This window comes from Oryctolagus cuniculus, chromosome 7 (assembly GCF_964237555.1).
Source record: "Oryctolagus cuniculus chromosome 7, mOryCun1.1, whole genome shotgun sequence".
In the NCBI taxonomy this organism is placed as follows: Eukaryota; Metazoa; Chordata; class Mammalia; order Lagomorpha; family Leporidae; genus Oryctolagus; species Oryctolagus cuniculus.
The window spans coordinates 56979746-56996360 of NC_091438.1; the positions used below are offsets into that span (position 1 = coordinate 56979746).

The 16615-nt window shown below is 43.1% G+C and overlaps 1 long non-coding RNA gene across 1 annotated transcript; it reads left to right on the forward strand.

The window, feature by feature from the left end:
• Nucleotides 1-13: 13 nt before the first annotated feature.
• On the forward strand, nucleotides 14-2878 carry LOC138850574 (uncharacterized). The gene is made up of 2 exons (XR_011390515.1): nucleotides 14-375; nucleotides 757-2878. It is a non-coding gene; the product is annotated as an uncharacterized lncRNA (long non-coding RNA).
• The last annotated feature ends 13737 nt before the right edge of the window (nucleotides 2879-16615 follow it).

Consider the following 16615-nt stretch of genomic DNA (forward strand, 5'->3'; position numbering starts at 1 on the left):
GCCGCGGGGCGCTGAGAGGAGCCGGAGTGCTTAGACTGGAAGACGGCGCGCCGAGTCCCGGGCGCCTGCCACAGCCGGTCACTTACCTTGAGTCGATCTGTGCTGCTTCTTGTTCGTTCGTTCGTTCAACAAATGTTATTGAACGGCCACTGAGGCGGGGGATCCAGAGTCCCGTGGATGGAAGGTAAAATAGAATCCTGCGCTGCAATGGCTGCGTGAGCTGGGGCCAATTAGAAGACCTCTCTGAACCGAAGCGGCCTCTGCTGAAAGTATCCTTAACACGCACCCGTCCGAGTTGTTGGCGAAGATTACGTGAGATGTCTGTAAAAGATCTGCATGGTGCCCCGCCAGACGATGGATGCGCCTTAGTATCTGGTAGCAGATGATGATGAATTTGTGGTAGGGAGGAATTGTGCCAGCCACTGGGATTCCCGGGGTGAAGGAACACAGAGGCCCTGCTCTCCAGGAGGTTACAGCCTAGTGCGAGGGCCAGACGGGGCGGTGTGGATGGAGGTGGAAGGCGGTTAGGAACTAGCCTGGTAGCCAGCATAACTGAGTTGCAGTCTTCCCATGCTGCTTACTCGCTGTTTGACCTTGGCCAAATGGATACCTCAGAGCCCTTCCAACACTTATTTCTTAGAAATTCCTCCTGCGCTTTCTCCCCTCCCTCGCCTCCCCTTGTCTTTGGAATGCCCTTCCTTCATTCCAGCTCTGCAAAATCCGATCCATTCTTACCCCAGATGCCATTTCTTCCAGGTAGCCTTCTCTGGTTTCTGGCCCTCAGGTGCGGAGTGTCTTCTCGGAGCTCTGAGACTTCACATTTACGCTTTCTCCCATCTCCTTTTAATGGCAGCAGAAAGCTCTCATTTAAGCTGTGAATAACTCCAGAGAATTTCACAACATCTCAGGTAGACTGGACCAAGCCTCAACAACACACCTGCAGTGATTTTGTTCACACCATTGTATCAGTCCATGTTCTGGCAGGAAACAGATGGCTCTTTACAAAGAGGTGGACAGGGTGTGGGAAACCACAAGGGAAGTGTGGAACCCCAGGGCTACAACTCCTAGATCTATGGGAGCAGGAGAAAGAACAGTTACCGAAAGGCAGCTACAAAGAGGAGAGCCTGAGCGGGGCCTGTGCCCTCCAGCCAGTCAGCAGGTGCACGCCGCCTAAGAAATCACCCAAGGAAGAAGCTGGGAATTTGTATCTCACCGCCAGAAGCCAGGGGAGCCTTTTGATGCTGTCCGTCTCAGCTTCACAAAGAGGAACAGCGCATCTGCAGGGGAAAGGGAAGTACCCAGCACCCTGGGAGTTGCTCCAGTTTACCCAGATCTGAGATAAAGCTGGAATATATTTTTTGAAACTACTATCTATACTAATGGATTCCTGGATGGACTCCTGTCAATCTCCACATCATCTGTTTTGGCTAAAACTCAGAAACCCTCTTTCCCGGCCTAGATCAGATCTGTTTAGAATGCCTGCAGCCACAAGGGAGAGACTGACAAACAGTAGCCCAAAGCATTAGGTCATTGATTGTGTCTTTAACTTGAAATGCAAGTGTTGGTAGTGGCAGGGTTCATTGGGCAGCGCAAGCATGTCTTGGACTCAAGCTCTTTATGTGTGCACTCTACACCATTATAAGCACATTGGCTTTGTCACCTCTTAATTGCAGTGTAGCTGCCACAGCTCCAGACATCATATCCTCAAAGCAGAAAGGGAGGATAAGGGAGCACTGCTGACACTTTTTTGGAGAAAAATCGTTCCCAGGCTACCCCCCACCCAAGAGAATCTCCCTTATTGGCCAGAACATGGTCACATGCTCACCTCAGATCTGTCACTCAGTAAACAGGATTGGCACCATTCATTAAATTAATCATGAGTCACCCCCAAACAAATAGGGATTGTGTCTTAGAGGAAAAGGGGGGATAGTAGTTAGGTAGACGCTCCCAACAGTGTCTGCCACACACCTCAACAAAGATTAAGCAATATCGATTCTTGGACACAAAACCACAGTGATTAGGAGCTTGAACTTCAGTGTCAAACTGAAAAACCCAGCTGATCAGCTTAGTAGCTCTGTGATCTTGAGCAAAGCCATTTAACTTCACCTAACTTTGATTTCCTCATCTGTAAAACGGGTCTGATATCACCTAACTGGGGTGTAACACTGTGTACAGCTGTTTGAGTTAAGCACTAAGTAGGGTGTGGCAAATGGCAAACACTCAGTAAATTATTGTAGTTTGTGCTAAATTGTAATATTTATGACAAGGCTAAAGCCATTGCTAACCACCTTTACAATTCTGTAAGTTTTGAATTCACCATCTTAGGTTCAATTTTTAAAATAGTCTAAAAATAAGCTACCTATCCCATTGAATAAATTCTGGTAGAATACTATTCTGTACATTACTACATAGTTAAGGGGATCATCTTATAAGTTTCTATCTTTAAAATAGCACCTAATTATTAAGACTGTACCCATGTTTATCACTGCCTCCCAAACCTGATGGTGGGCTTAAGAGTTGTGATTCCTATGGGGGAATACTAGTAAACCAAAAAATAAATGGGGGGTCAGCACTGTGCCATAGTAGGTTCAACCCCTGCCTATGGCACCAGCATCCCAAAGGGACTACAGTTTGAGTCTTGGCTACACCACTTCCCATCCAGCTCCCTGCTAATGTACCTGGGAAAGCAGAGAAGGGTGGCCCAAGTGCTTGGACCTCTGCCACCCACGTGGGAGACCTGGATGAGGCTCCTGGCTTTGGCCTTGCCATTGTGGCCATCTGAGGAGTAAACCAGCTGATGGGAGACCTCTCTGTCTCTCCCCCTCTGTTTCTGTAACTCTGGCTCACAAATAAATAAATAAATATTTAAAAAAAAAAATGGGACCAGTTGAATTTAATGATCTCTAATATTTATTTGCACTATCTCTAACCTGTAGAGGTAAGATATTCAAATGTTTCAGTATGAAAACCTTTCAAGTCAAGTACCAAGAGGGATGCAACTGCTCCAAGTATCACATCCTCTTACAGTGATGTCCAAAGACTGAAAGAAGGGAAGAAATGTCTCCTTTCCTCATTTCTTCTGTAGGTCAAGGAGGACTTCTGCAGAAGGCCTCCAGCTCATTAGCCACAGTTGCCCAAATGTCCTTCAGTAACCAGTCTTTGCCAAGGGGAATGAATTGCCACACATGATTATGCAGCTTCATCTTTGCTGTGCAGAAGGGGCCTAGCCCCTTAGAAGCAACACAGCTGCACCATATCTGAACAAAACTGGGGAGTCTTCTAGTAACTATGGAAAGAGGAAAATGGCTTTTGGGTAAGCAATCCACAGTGTCTGCTACAAATACACTGCATGGATTTAGTTCTAATTTTTTTTTTTTTTTAGCTGAGTGGAAAGTTTATTTCACAATGTTGTGCCAAGTATTCCTAATGAGTTAAATAAACCTACCTTTTCAAGTAGGAAAGCTCCAGAATGGGTAGTAGGATCTTCCTGTTTTTCTGAAGTGGTTCGTGCTTAGTTATTCTTCTGTACAGTCAGGGATGCCTCATGGTGGTACAGTTCAGGGTCTGTGTAAGCAGTGCCCCTGGAGTTGTGCATAGCTATATGCAAAAGCAAGACAAGTGCAGGAAAAATGTTATATTTCATTTATAGTCACATTAGTGCCTTTCATGGTTCTCAAACCATCAGAATTTAGATGAAGTCATTCTCAAGTATTAAGTTGGCAGAAGGAAAGAGGTAGAGGTGAGAGAGAACAAATATTTGCCTCTATGCAGAATACACGTAAAATTATCCTGGTTTCTTCCAATAAAGTGTTAAAAAGAAATTATCTTGAATTTTTAAAATTCTGATCCATAGATAGGGCTTGTGGCACAGAAGTGAAGGTGCTGGGTGGGATACCCATGTCCCATATCAGAATGAGTTCCAGCTCCTCTAATTCTGATCTGGCTTCCTGCTCATGTGTGTTCTGGGAGGCAGAAGATGATGGCTCAAGTACTTGAGTTCCTGCCACTCACATGGAAGGGGGTTCTGTGTTCTTGGCTTCAGCATGGCCCAGCCCTGGCTGTTGTAGGCATTTGGGGGAGTGAACCAATAGATTGAAGAGCTTTCTCTGCCTCACTTTCTCTGTCTCTCTGCCTTTCCAATAAACTGAAAACAAAGTTTAAAAAAATTTAGATTTTTTGATTCACAACATCATTTACTAGGCTACAAAATGTTTATCTGTATCATAGAAATAATATATGTAATATAGCCCAATGTTAAGAGCCTAACCAGACTTGGTGTTAATGTTCCATTGTATTTTTACATTTTATTAGCATTTTTATTTGCTAGGCCTATGGGCTAATTTGTGTGCTAATGCTAAATATGCTCAATTACAAAAGCAATAACATGGAAATTTTTTATTTCATTTAAACAAACTAATTTATTGGCTAAAATCAGTATTACAATGTGTCATACATAAACATGCATGTATCCCCCATTGGTGCACTTACCTGAAAATGATCAAATGAACACAGCCTAAATTCACAGAACAGAATCATTAAAAGTCAACTGCAGAGCTAACATGCTTTGGAAAGGGGAGTTAAACAATCAGATGTCAAGTTTGTTTAACAAAGCAGGACAAAGAGAACATTGCGTGAGATAGAAAATGCCAAAATGCCCATTCATCGTCTTCCAGCTTAAAGATCTCCTCTTCAAGGCTGCTTTAATTTCATACAAATACGTGTCATCTCTATCTTCTCCACAACCCAGAGCATGTGGTTTCCTATCTATGTGTTTTATGCTTCTCTATAGACCTCAAGATCCCTTTTCTTTTTAAAATATCTATCGATCTATCCAGCTATCTATCTATCTATCTATCTGAAAGGCAGAGTTACAGAGAGGCAGGGGCAGAGAGAGAGAGAGGTCTTCCATCTGCTGGTACATTCCCCAGATGGCCACGACAGCCAAAAGCAGCGCTGATGCGAAGCCAGGAGCCAGGAGCTTCTTCCTGGTCTCCTACACGAGTGTAGGGGCCCAAGGACTTGGGCCATTTTCTACTGCTTTCCAAGGCCACAGCAGGGAGCTGGATCAGAAGAGGAGCAGCAGGGACACGAACTGGCGCCCATATGGGATGCCTGCACTGAAGGCGGCAGCTTTACCCGCTGCGCCGCAGCACTGGTGCCCCTCAAGATCCCTTTCTAATTCATGTGTGTATCTCCCATTGGAACCAGGTGCTTTGTCGGTGGTATAGTTAGCACTCATTCATTCAAACAGTTACATATATACAGAGTATATGTTGTGAGCAGGCATTGTTTTAGGTGCTGGTTTACAGCAATGTCCTTCCTTTTATGGAGAAGAAGATGGTAAACGGTAATCAATGAAAATAATTTCAGGCAGTAATATATTAGGATGGTTAGGAGAGGATACAGGCTACATGAGAAACAGGGCTTACAAAAGACTTCTCTGAAAAGGTGACCTTTGAGCTGAGACCTGAATAATGACAGGGAAGGGTGAGCCAGATGAAGATGCAAGTCCAGAACATTCTAGGCCAACATGAAGAGAGACCTGTGAGGAACCCAGAGAGTGACTGGATTGTGGATAGGGAAGACAGAGTGATAGGAAATGAAGTCAGAGAGGTGGGCTGGAGGCCGAATTAAGGGATTTGGTTTTATTCAGAGCACTGTGTGATGTTTCGAGGAAAGGAGCAGCATACTCTAACATGATTGCTATGATTCTGATGGCAGTGTTGAAAAGGAAGAGGGCGGCAGTAGATGCAGGGAGACCACATGAACACCAAGAATAGAAGCCCAGTGAGAGATGGCGGTGGCTTGGGCCAGAGTGGACACAATGGAGATGAAAATTTGCTGAATGCACGGTGGAAATCAAAAATTACAACTTTAACTTCCCAGACTGATCATAGTTAAGGAAATATAAGTTACAGTTGCATTTAATAAGAAGCTTTGTGGAACATAATTGCTTTGTTGAAATGTCGCTTTCCCAGTAAGATAAGGAGGAAGAGATTAGAAAATAAAAAATGAGGGAAGTCCTTAATTAAGTTTAAATTTATACAGGTTCTTTCCTTTATTATATTTATTGAGAAGAGCTTCCAAAGAGATATAATGTTAATTTTAAGGTTTTTATTTAATCTCTTAAGAAAGTAATATCTAGTAAATCTTAAAAAATAAAATAATATCCACTCAAAGCATATGATGACCTTAAAGTTTATGAAACATTTATTATTCCTTTAATTTACAGAATGTTGTGATAAGAAGAGGAATTTGTTTCTTAAATTATAAAGGAGCTCATAACTTGTTTTAAAAGAGCTCTCCCATGATATTCAATCTTTTAGATTCTTTAGTTAGAAACCTGAAGACCCCTGAATCTTATTTTCTCATTGCAGACTAGGAGCAAATCATGTCTTTAGCAAACTCCAACACAAAGCACAGTCTGAGGCTCCTTCTTCAACAGAAGAAAAATCCTCATTTAGTTGGCTAAGCTTAGGTGAAATGGTTCCAAATGTACACTCCCAAATTTCACAGTAAAAAAAATGATTGGAACCATACCACAGGAACTTAAAATGAACACGTCTCATTCAAAGACAGGGGACTTGGGCCTTTCTTATCCCAAGAGGTGTGAAAATAAAATCTTTATTGCCTGGCCTTCATTCGAAAGTGGAGGATATTCCACATGGACAACAGATATATGAAAAAATGCTCAACATCACAAATCATTAAGGAAATACAAATTAAAACCCCAGATAGCACATCACGCCTATCAGAATGGCTACTAGTGTTGGCCAGGATGTGGAGAAAAGAGAATCCTGTATACTGTTAGTAGAAATGTGAGTTATTACAGCCAATATGGAAAACTGTATGGAGATTCCTTTACAAACTAAGTAGAATTACCATATAATCAGCAATTCCACTTCTGAGTATATATCCAAAGTATTTTTTTTTTTTTTGACAGGCAGAGTGGACAGTGAGAGAGAGAGACAGAGAGAAAGGTCTGCCTTTTGCCGTTGGTTCACCCTCCAATGGCCGCCGCGGCCGGCGCGCTGCGGCCGGCGCACCGCGCTGATCCGATGGCAGGAGCCAGGAGCCAGGTGCTTTTCCTGGTCTCCCATGGGGTGCAGGGCCCAAGCACCTGGGCCATCCTCCACTGCACTCCCTGGCCACAGCAGAGGGCTGGCCTGGAAGAGGGGCAACCGGGACAGAATCCGGCGCCCCGACCGGGACTAGAACCCGGTGTGCCGGCGCCGCTAGGCGGAGGATTAGCCTAGTGAGCCGTGGCGCTGGCCTCCAAAGTATTTTTTTAAGATTATTTATTGGCCGGCGCCGCAGCTCACTAGGCTAATCCTCCGCCTTGCAGCGCCGGCACACCGGGTTCTAGTCCCGGTTGGGTCGCCGGATTCTGTCCCGGTTGCCCCTCTTCCAGGCCAGCTCTCTGCTGTGGCCAGGGAGTGCAGTGGAGGATGGCCCAGGTGCTTGGGCCCTGCACCCCATGGGAGACCAGGAAAAGCACCTGGCTCCTGGCTCCTGCCATCGGATCAGCGCGGTGCGCCGGCCGCAGCGCGCCGGCCGCGGCGGCCATTGGAGGGTGAACCAACGGCAAAAGGCAGACCTTTCTCTCTGTCTCTCTCTCTCACTGTCCACTCTGCCTGTCAAAAAAAAAAAAATTTATTTATGGCCAGCACCACAGCTCACTAGGCTAATCCTCCGCCTGCGGTGCCGGCATACCAGGTTCTAGTCCCGGTTGCCCCTCTTCCAGTCCAGCTCTCTGCTGTGGCCAGGGAAGGCAGTGGAGGATGGCCCAAGTCCTTGGGCCCTGCACCAGCATGGGAGATCAGGAGGAAGCACCTGGCTCCTGGCTTTGGATCGGCACAGTGTGCCGGCAGTGGCTGCCATTTGGGGGGTGAACCAACGGAAGGAAGACCTTTCTTTCTGTCTCTCTCTCTCTCTCTCTCTTTCACTAACTCTTCCTGTCAAAAAATAAATAAATAAAAAAGATTAAAAGAGTATCTTTAAAAAAATAATTATTTATTTATTTGAAAGGCAGAGGACAAAGAGAGGGAGGGAGGGGGGAGATAGTTTCACTCCCTGAGTGGCCACCAATAGCCAGGGCTGGGCCAGGCCAGGAGCCAGAATCTCCATCCTGGTCTTCCACATGGGTGGCAGGGACCCAAGCACTTGGGCTGTTATCATCCACTGCCTTTCCATGCACATTAGCAGGGAGCTGGATCAGAGCAAAACAGCTGGAACTTGTACCAGAACTCCAATGTAGGATGCCAGTGTTGCAAGCAACAGCTTAACCCACTGCACCACAATGCTGGCTCCCTATCCACAGGATTTGAAATTAGTTTCTCAAAGAGATTTCTACACTTCCATGTTTATTGCAGCATGATTCACAAGAGCCAAGTTATGTATTTAACCTATCAAATAACAAATAGATAAAGGAAAGCTGGTATACACACACAGTGGAATAGCTTCAGCCTTTAAAAAGAGGGGAAATTCTGGAGAACAATATGCTATGGACACAGAAAGACAAATGCTGCCTGTTCTCACTTATGTATGAAATGTAAATTCACAGAAGCAGAGAGCAGAATGGTGGTTAGCAAAGGCTGGCAGCTGGAGTAAATGAAACGTTGGTCAAAGGGTGCAATGTTCCAGACAAGAAGAATCAGTGATGTTTCTGAGGTTATAAACGTGTAAGTAACTTGATTCAGTGATCCCACACCACTTGGTACTCCAGTACTCTCTATACAGTTGTAACTTGTCAATGCGCAGCAAAATACAAAAAAAAAAAAAAAAAAAAAAAAAAACCTTAATGGATAGTGATCTCGCTGGATGTGAGATGAAGGAAGAAAGGCACTGAATATCAGTCCAGCAGCAGGGCAGCATGCTAGGTCCTGTGAGTTCCGATGAAGAGTGCCTGTGCTTGGCATTGGAGGTTAATCCTAGTATTTTTTTTTTTTTTTTTTTTGACAGGCAGAGTGGATAGTGAGAGAGAGAGAGACAGAGAGAAAGGTCTTCCTTTGCCGTTGGTTCACCCTCCAATGGCCGCCGCAGCCAGAGCGCTCCGGCCGGCGCACCGCGCTGATCCAAAGCCAGGAGCCAGGAGCCAGGTGCTTTTCCTGGTCTCCCATGGGGTGCAGGGCCCAAGCACCTGGGCCATCCTCCACTGCACTCCCTGGCCACAGCAGAGAGCTGGCCTGGAAGAGGGGCAACCGGGACAGAATCCGGCGACCCAACCGGGACTAGAACCCGGTGTGCCGGTGCCGCTAGGCGGAGGATTAGCCTAGTGAGCCGCGGTGCCGGCCAATCCTACTATTTTTTAATGTCTTGTAACTGTCCACTCACAGTTTGAAAGGCGCAACCAGGGCAAGGAGAGCAACTGGTGATAGCAACAGCCAATCTTCAGGATCATTAATTCAAACAATACATAGTTAGTTTTCAAGGTTACCTTCTCAGCTGTGATGTGTTGGAGAATGTTTTAAAAAAATTGCAAGTAAAAAGTTGCATACTGCTAGGGACTGAATGGTGTCCTCCCCAAATTCATGTGTCAAATTCCCCGCTCTCCACAATGTGACTATTCACAGAGAAAAGGCCTTTAGAAGGTAATTAATGTTCTCATGAGACCATAAGGTAGATCCCTTACTTCCCTTCCCCCTTCTTTCTCTACAAAATAAACTTCTGCCGTTTAAGCCACTCAGTCTCTGCTGTTTTATTATGGCAGCCTGAGCTAAGACATGAGCAGTCAGACTGACCTTTTCAAAAAAATAAGTGAGTTCATGTCTCTCCTTGCTTAGCACTACATTGTATCCCTGCTTCTCTCAGAACAAAACCCAATACTCCTCCAGTGGCCAACAGGCCCTTTGTGATCTGAATTATTATTATTATTATTATTTTTTGACAGGCAGGTGGACAGTGAGAGAGAGAGACAGAGAGAAAGGTCTTCCTTTTTCCATTGGTTCACCCCCTAATGGCCGCTGTGGCTGGTACACCATGCTGATCCGAAGCCAGGAGCCAGGTGCTTCCTCCTGATCTCCCACACGGGTGCAGGGCCCAAGCACTTGGGCCATCCTCCACTGCCTTCCCGGGCCACAGCAGAGAGCTGGACAGGAAGAGGAGTGACGGGGACAGAATCCGGCGCCCTGACCAGGACTAGGACCTGGTGTGCCGGTGCCACAGGCAGAGGATTAGCCTAGTGAGCCATGGTGCCGGCCATGTGATCTGAATTATTCTCACCATTCTCTATCACCACCATCCCCAGTGACCACTGACTCATTCCTGACTATCACCTACCCTCCTACTCAACTCCATTCCAGCCACACTGGCCTTCTTGCAATTGGCTCAACATGGCAACCATGCTTCTGCGCGGGTTCTGCCTCTGCCTGGAGGGCTCAGTCCCCACCTCCACATCTGCACTCACGTTCCACAACTCTGGGCTCCACGCTTACCTTCCTATTTCAAAACGCAGCATCCTCCCAACTCCCAACCCTCCTTGCTCTGCTTTCTTTTCTTTTGTTTGTCCACAGCATCTATCACTTTCTAACATACTAAACAATTTACTTATTATTGTCTATTATGTTTGTCTTTCTCTGGCCTAAAAATGTAAAAACCAGGAGGGCAGGGATCTTTGTTTTGTTCATTAATTTATCTCTGATGCCTAGAAGAAAGCCTAGCTCATAGTAGGCTCTCAAGAAATACTTTTTTCCTGGGTGCTTTCCTTTCAAAGGTCTTTCACATATACTACCTATACCAAGCCATTTAGTCATCATAATAATTTTTACATAATTCCATCCATAACAATCCTATGGGTGGCTGTCATCATATTCCTACTTGTAACAGATCAGAATGGTTACAATAGTCACTCACAGGTAATATTAAATATGAGCTGATTTTGTACTCAGATGTTTTTATTCCATACATCGCTGCCTTTTGTGTGCCATGGTAGTCACTCTGACATTTTCCCAGTGAAGCTAAACATCAAAATACTCAGATGAAGAAACAGTAGTCTCTACTACAACTGTATCAGAATGGTTAAAATTAAAAGGACTGACCCAGTTGAGTGTTAGCAAAAAATGCAGACTGGTAGAAATGCTTATGCAGTGCAATGAGAATATAAATTGGTTCAAACACTTTGGTAAGCTGGCAGTTTCTACTAAAACTAGCAATGTGTATTCTATGATGACCCTTAGTTCTACTACACAAATGAATATTTATTTCTTACTGAGCATCTATTTAAGAACTATTCCTAATAAGTTGAAACTGAAAGCAATCCAAATTTCCATTAAGATTAGAATGGTTACGTCAATCTTGGGATATTCTTACAATAAACTACTACAAGAGAAAAAAAACCCTAATTAGCACACAACAAAAGGAATGAATGTCATAACCAAAATTTTAAAAAAAGAAGCCAGACACAGAGGTACTTATTGTGTGATTCCATTTATGTGAATTTCAAGAATGGGAAAAATTAATGTACAGTGATTAAAGTCAGAATTACCTTTGAAAATATATTTATTGAGAGGGACGTAGGGAACCTCATAAGTCCTGGCAATGCTGTATATCTTGATCTGTGAAGTATTTTACAAAGGTATAAACATATGTGGAAATAAACCTGGCTATACACTTAAAATAATACAGTTCACTATGTAAGGAATTTATAAGAGGGTGCTCCAAAGAGTAATTACACAAAATGGAATTAAAATGGAATTATTTTTCAAAAAATATTTCAAAATCCATAGTTTTTTCATAATATGCATTTTCCATGAACTTTTTGAAGATCTCTCATATTATAAAAATGTTTTTTTAGATGAATGATTTTGATCAATTAAAAAATGATACATTAAAGGGTTATAGAATACCTGGCTGGCCATCTGAAAACAAAAAAGTTCATCTTTGATCCCTATCATATTCTTTACTTAAAAATAAATTTCAGATGATCAAATATTTAAGTATAAAAAATCCAAATAGTACTAGAATACTCTGGGAGATAGCAGATGATGGCTCAAGTACTTGGGTGCCTACAGCTCATGGGAGACTTAGATATATTCCTGGGTCCTAATGTTGGCCTGATCCAGCCCCAGTGGCAGGCAATTGGAGTGAACCAGTCAATGGACAATACCTCTCTTTCTGTCACTCTGCCTTTCAAATAATAAACAAAGATTTTTTAAAATAGTAAAATTATTTTATAATATTGGGAGTTGAAACTCCTTTTAATCAGTTTAAGTTACTAGGGCAGTACCCATTATAGTAGAAATTTTATAAATGTAGACTTTTCAAGAGATCTGGGGTTGCTTTCAGAGGAGGTTCTAGCCCATGCTTATCCTGTTCTAGCTAGTTAATATGTACCAAAATCAAGCTGTTTTGAGATGGATCTAAACAGTTTTATGGAGTACTAGTAGAGCAACAGGCAATGCACACAGGCAGTAAGACAGGAATTCCTTTCTGAATGTATTAGTGTCAAATTGGCTGATTCTGAAAGATTGGTTAAAAATAAATACCAAAAGAAATATCCATCTGTCATGAGTAAAATTCTTTCCAGTTGTAAAAATGTCTAATAGCCAAAATAATTGACATTCAGGATTCTTAACGTTTAGAAAAAACAATGGAGTAATACTTTTTTTCAGACAAAATAACAGCCATTCATAGTTGCAGAAGTAGAGCACATGGTATAGAAGTAGTAGGACAATTCCCAATTCTGGAAGAGCACAATGCCTAGCCCTTTGGGACGCTCATGCCCCCTTTACTCAGCTAAACATGAAGCATGCTCTTACTGCTTCCGTCACCATGAGAGCAGAAACAAATATTGCAGAAGCACTGTGACCTGTGGAGGGAGATTCTCCCACTTTTTTTTTTTTTTTTTTTCAAGTCATCCCTTGCAGGCTGAAAGGCATTTTTGTGATTTCTTTTCATGGACCTTAGTAAAATGCTTATGTAACAGCTTGGCCTTTTCACAAAAATTAGGCTCTGTGCTGGGACAAGTTGCTAGTTGTATTAAGAATTCTTAACTTTGAAATCCCCAAATACATCATTTTAAAGGTCTTGAGTGTTTGTTCAGGTTATAAATTATGACATTTAAACAGAAAACAATCTGGATTGACTCTTGGGATGCCCAGTGTGGCTGCGGCAGAGGGGTCTGTGAAGACAGAGAGTAGTAGAAAGAAATAGGGAAAGAATGTTGGAAGAAGCCCAGCCTCTGGTAATTATGGAAAGCCTTAGTGGATTACAGAACAGTGTAATAGCATAATCCAAGTAGTGCTCTTAGGCCATGGGAGATACAAGCAACTGAAGAAGAAATTATTTTTTTAAAACTTGTAAATGCAGTGAAGAATGGCAGGAAAGCATAACAGTAGTTGAGTAATTATCTCAGATATAATTAGCAATGCTTTGTATTTAATTTATCTGTATTGTCTAATTTTCTTGAGGATGCACCAATGTGTGTTGCTTTGTACTAAGGAAGGCCTACATTGTGTGTTAACTATATAATGAAAAAACTAAAATACAAGAGAAACGGTAAAGTGAATCCTATATATGGTCACTAAGATTAAACAGTTATCAAAACTTTGCCACATTTCCTTTACTGCTCCTTGTTTCTCTTTCTTTCCCAATGTCTTGCCTGGGTTGTTCCTGCATGTTTCCGACCTGACTTATTAGTGCCTGATAGCTTCCTTGCTTCCCAGCACAGCAAGATGTCTCAGACTCCTCTTAATTTCCTGCCCCAGGCCTGGACTCAGCCTATCTTTCAAGGTGCTCTGTTTTCTTTCAGTGGGTTTAAATTGCTTTAAGAAACAAAGCTATAAACAAACAGCAATTTTATACAGAGATGGTCCCTGGACAAGTATAAGTGTTACCATCCTGAGAGCTGTAAAGAAAATACAAGCAATAAAAATGGAATTATATAAATAAGATATGTACACTTTAAAAAAAACAACTAGATTGGTTGGTGTCAAAAACTTGCCTTTGTAGATAACCCCTTCTCCTGGGTTGCTTTCTTCAATTTAGGAAGATTTAGCTTCTTTGTGATCTTTAAAATAAAATTTTCAAGCTAGCTCTGACAGGATAGAATTTAGCATCTTTTACACTAGCATCCTTTTTTTATTTTCATAAATCTTAGCAAAATGCTAAGTAACACCTAACATTTTCTCCTTTATGCATAGGGAAGTTTTCATCTTCTACTTTACCTTAAACAGATAAAGTACAGTCACTGGCTAATGCCCCAGCAGCTCAAAAATCTTTATTGTGATTAACTTCTCTTCTTAAAATTTAATTATTTTATTTTCATTTATTTGACAGGGAGAGAGAAACAAAGAGAGATTTTTGTATACTGGTTCACTCCCCAAATGCCTACTACAGCCAGGGTTGGACAAGCCAGGAACTCCATCCGGGTTGTCCATATGAGTGGCAGAAGCTAAATACTTGAGACACCATTCACTGTCCGAAGATGCACATTAGCGAGAAGCTAGATCAAAAGCAGAAGAGCTGGGACCCAAACCAGGCACTCTGATATATGATGTGGGCCTCTCAAGCAACATTTTTAACAGCTGGGCCACAAAAACCACCCCTATTGTGATTCTTTTATTGTAAGACCCTAAAAGCACATGAGGTTCTCCAAGGTGTCTTTGAGGTTTCCAGTCACCTTCCAGGGAGAGATACTACCAGCTACCCTGGGCTGGGCCAGACCCTACTGCAAGAGCAATGCCTGCACAGATGGGTCAGAAAGGATCCAAAGGTCACCCTTCCTTCATTTTAATACTGCTTCAGGAGGAGCTTAAACCTCATTACCATAATAGGCTGCCTATGTTGGAGCATGTTTCTGACCTGCACCTGTGTGGGCCTGCACTCACCTTTACAAGTGATAACAAGAACTTCCCCTTGGGGGCAGGTGTTGTGCCTCTGCTTGGAATGCCCACATCCCCTTTTGGGAGTGCCTGGGAGGCAGTCAATGATGGTTTAAGTACTTGAGTCCCTGACACCCCATATAAGAGACCCCGACAGAGTCCCTGACTTCTGGCTTCAGCCTGGCCCAACCCTGGCTATTGCAGGCATTTGAAGAATGAACCAGCAGATGGAAGATCACTCTCTCTCTCTCTCTCTCTCTCTCTCTCTTTCTCAACATCACTCTTTCAAGTAAATCGATACCTGAAAGAATTTTTTAAAAAAAGAACTTCTCAACATATAGATTCATTTTTTCCTAGGGTAAAAGATGCGTATTTCCCTGGCTGGAGGAAGCATGGCTTTGGAAGTTATTCCACATGACCTCCTTATTTGCTGCAAGTAAATTACTTTGGGTGAAAACTCCTTCTAGTTTTCCTAGAATTCTCTGGGAAGCAGGCCTACAATTTCAGGTGGATACTGGTACCACTGCTCCATTCACACCATAGGAGCAAAAACTTGACCAACTTAAAGGCAGCGATTCTTAACTTGTTTCTCCCCTGCACAAGTAAGGATGACTAAAAACCCATCAGTCATAGTAGTTTCTTCAACTTCACTGATCACCAGGGTGTGGAGGGTAAGAGTTGTACACTCCTTTAATGGCACACTCTCCACGAGATTCCAGCTTGGGAACGTGAGGTAAGGATGTTGCAAAACACATACTAAGAGGGCTTGAATGAACATATGCGTTGCACATGTTAAGGAATAAACATCAGATGTTGAAGTCTAATCCCCAGTATGATGATATTAGGAGGCTATACCTTTGGGAGATACTTAGGTCACGAGGATGGAGCCCTCATGAATGGGATTAGTGACCTTATAAAAGAGACACCCTAGAGTTTTCTCTCTTTCACTCTCTTTCCACCATGTGGGGTCACAGCCAGACAGCAGCTGTCTGTAAATCCAGGACAGGACCCTCACCAAGATCTTCTATCTGCACTCTGATCTCGGACTTTCAACTTCCAGAACTGTGAGATATGTTTGTTGTTTAAGTCATCAGTTTATAATATTTTATGATAGCAGCCCAAGTGGCTAAGAAAACGTAGAAATCTGTGTGTTTAGGGGCCAACACTGCGGTACAGCAGGTTAAGCTGCCACCTGCAACACCAGCATCCCACTTGGGCACCAGTTCAAATCCCAGATGCTTCATTTCCATTCCAGCTCCCTGCTGGTGAGCCTGGGGAAGCAGCAAAAGATGGCTCAAGTGCTCGGGCCCCTGCCACCTACATGGGAGACATGGAAGAAGCTCCCGGCTCCTAGTTTTGGCATGGTTCAACCCCAGTCATTGCAGCCATCTGGGAAGTGAACCAGCAGATGGAAGACCTCTCTCTTTCTCTCTCTCTCTGTAACTTTTTCAAATAAATAAATCTTTAAAAAAAGACATGTCCTTATATAAGAATAGCTGAATTGTGAAGACTGTTTACCACATCCCAGGTGCCAATCTTAAATCCTTTACATACATTAACTCTTTCAATCCTGGTAAAAATCCTATGAAGCAGGCACCACTTACTTCCATTTTATGGATGAGAATAATGAGAAAGAAAGGGTGAAGGAAGAAGAAGCCAAGAGCACTCAGTTATGGCTTGCCAAAACCTGAATTTGAATCAAGGCAACCTGACATCAAGCTCACTCAAGGCGTTTTTTTCTCTTTGGAAATAGGAAAAGCTCAAATCTCAAAACCACAGCTGGTGAGAGTGAAACA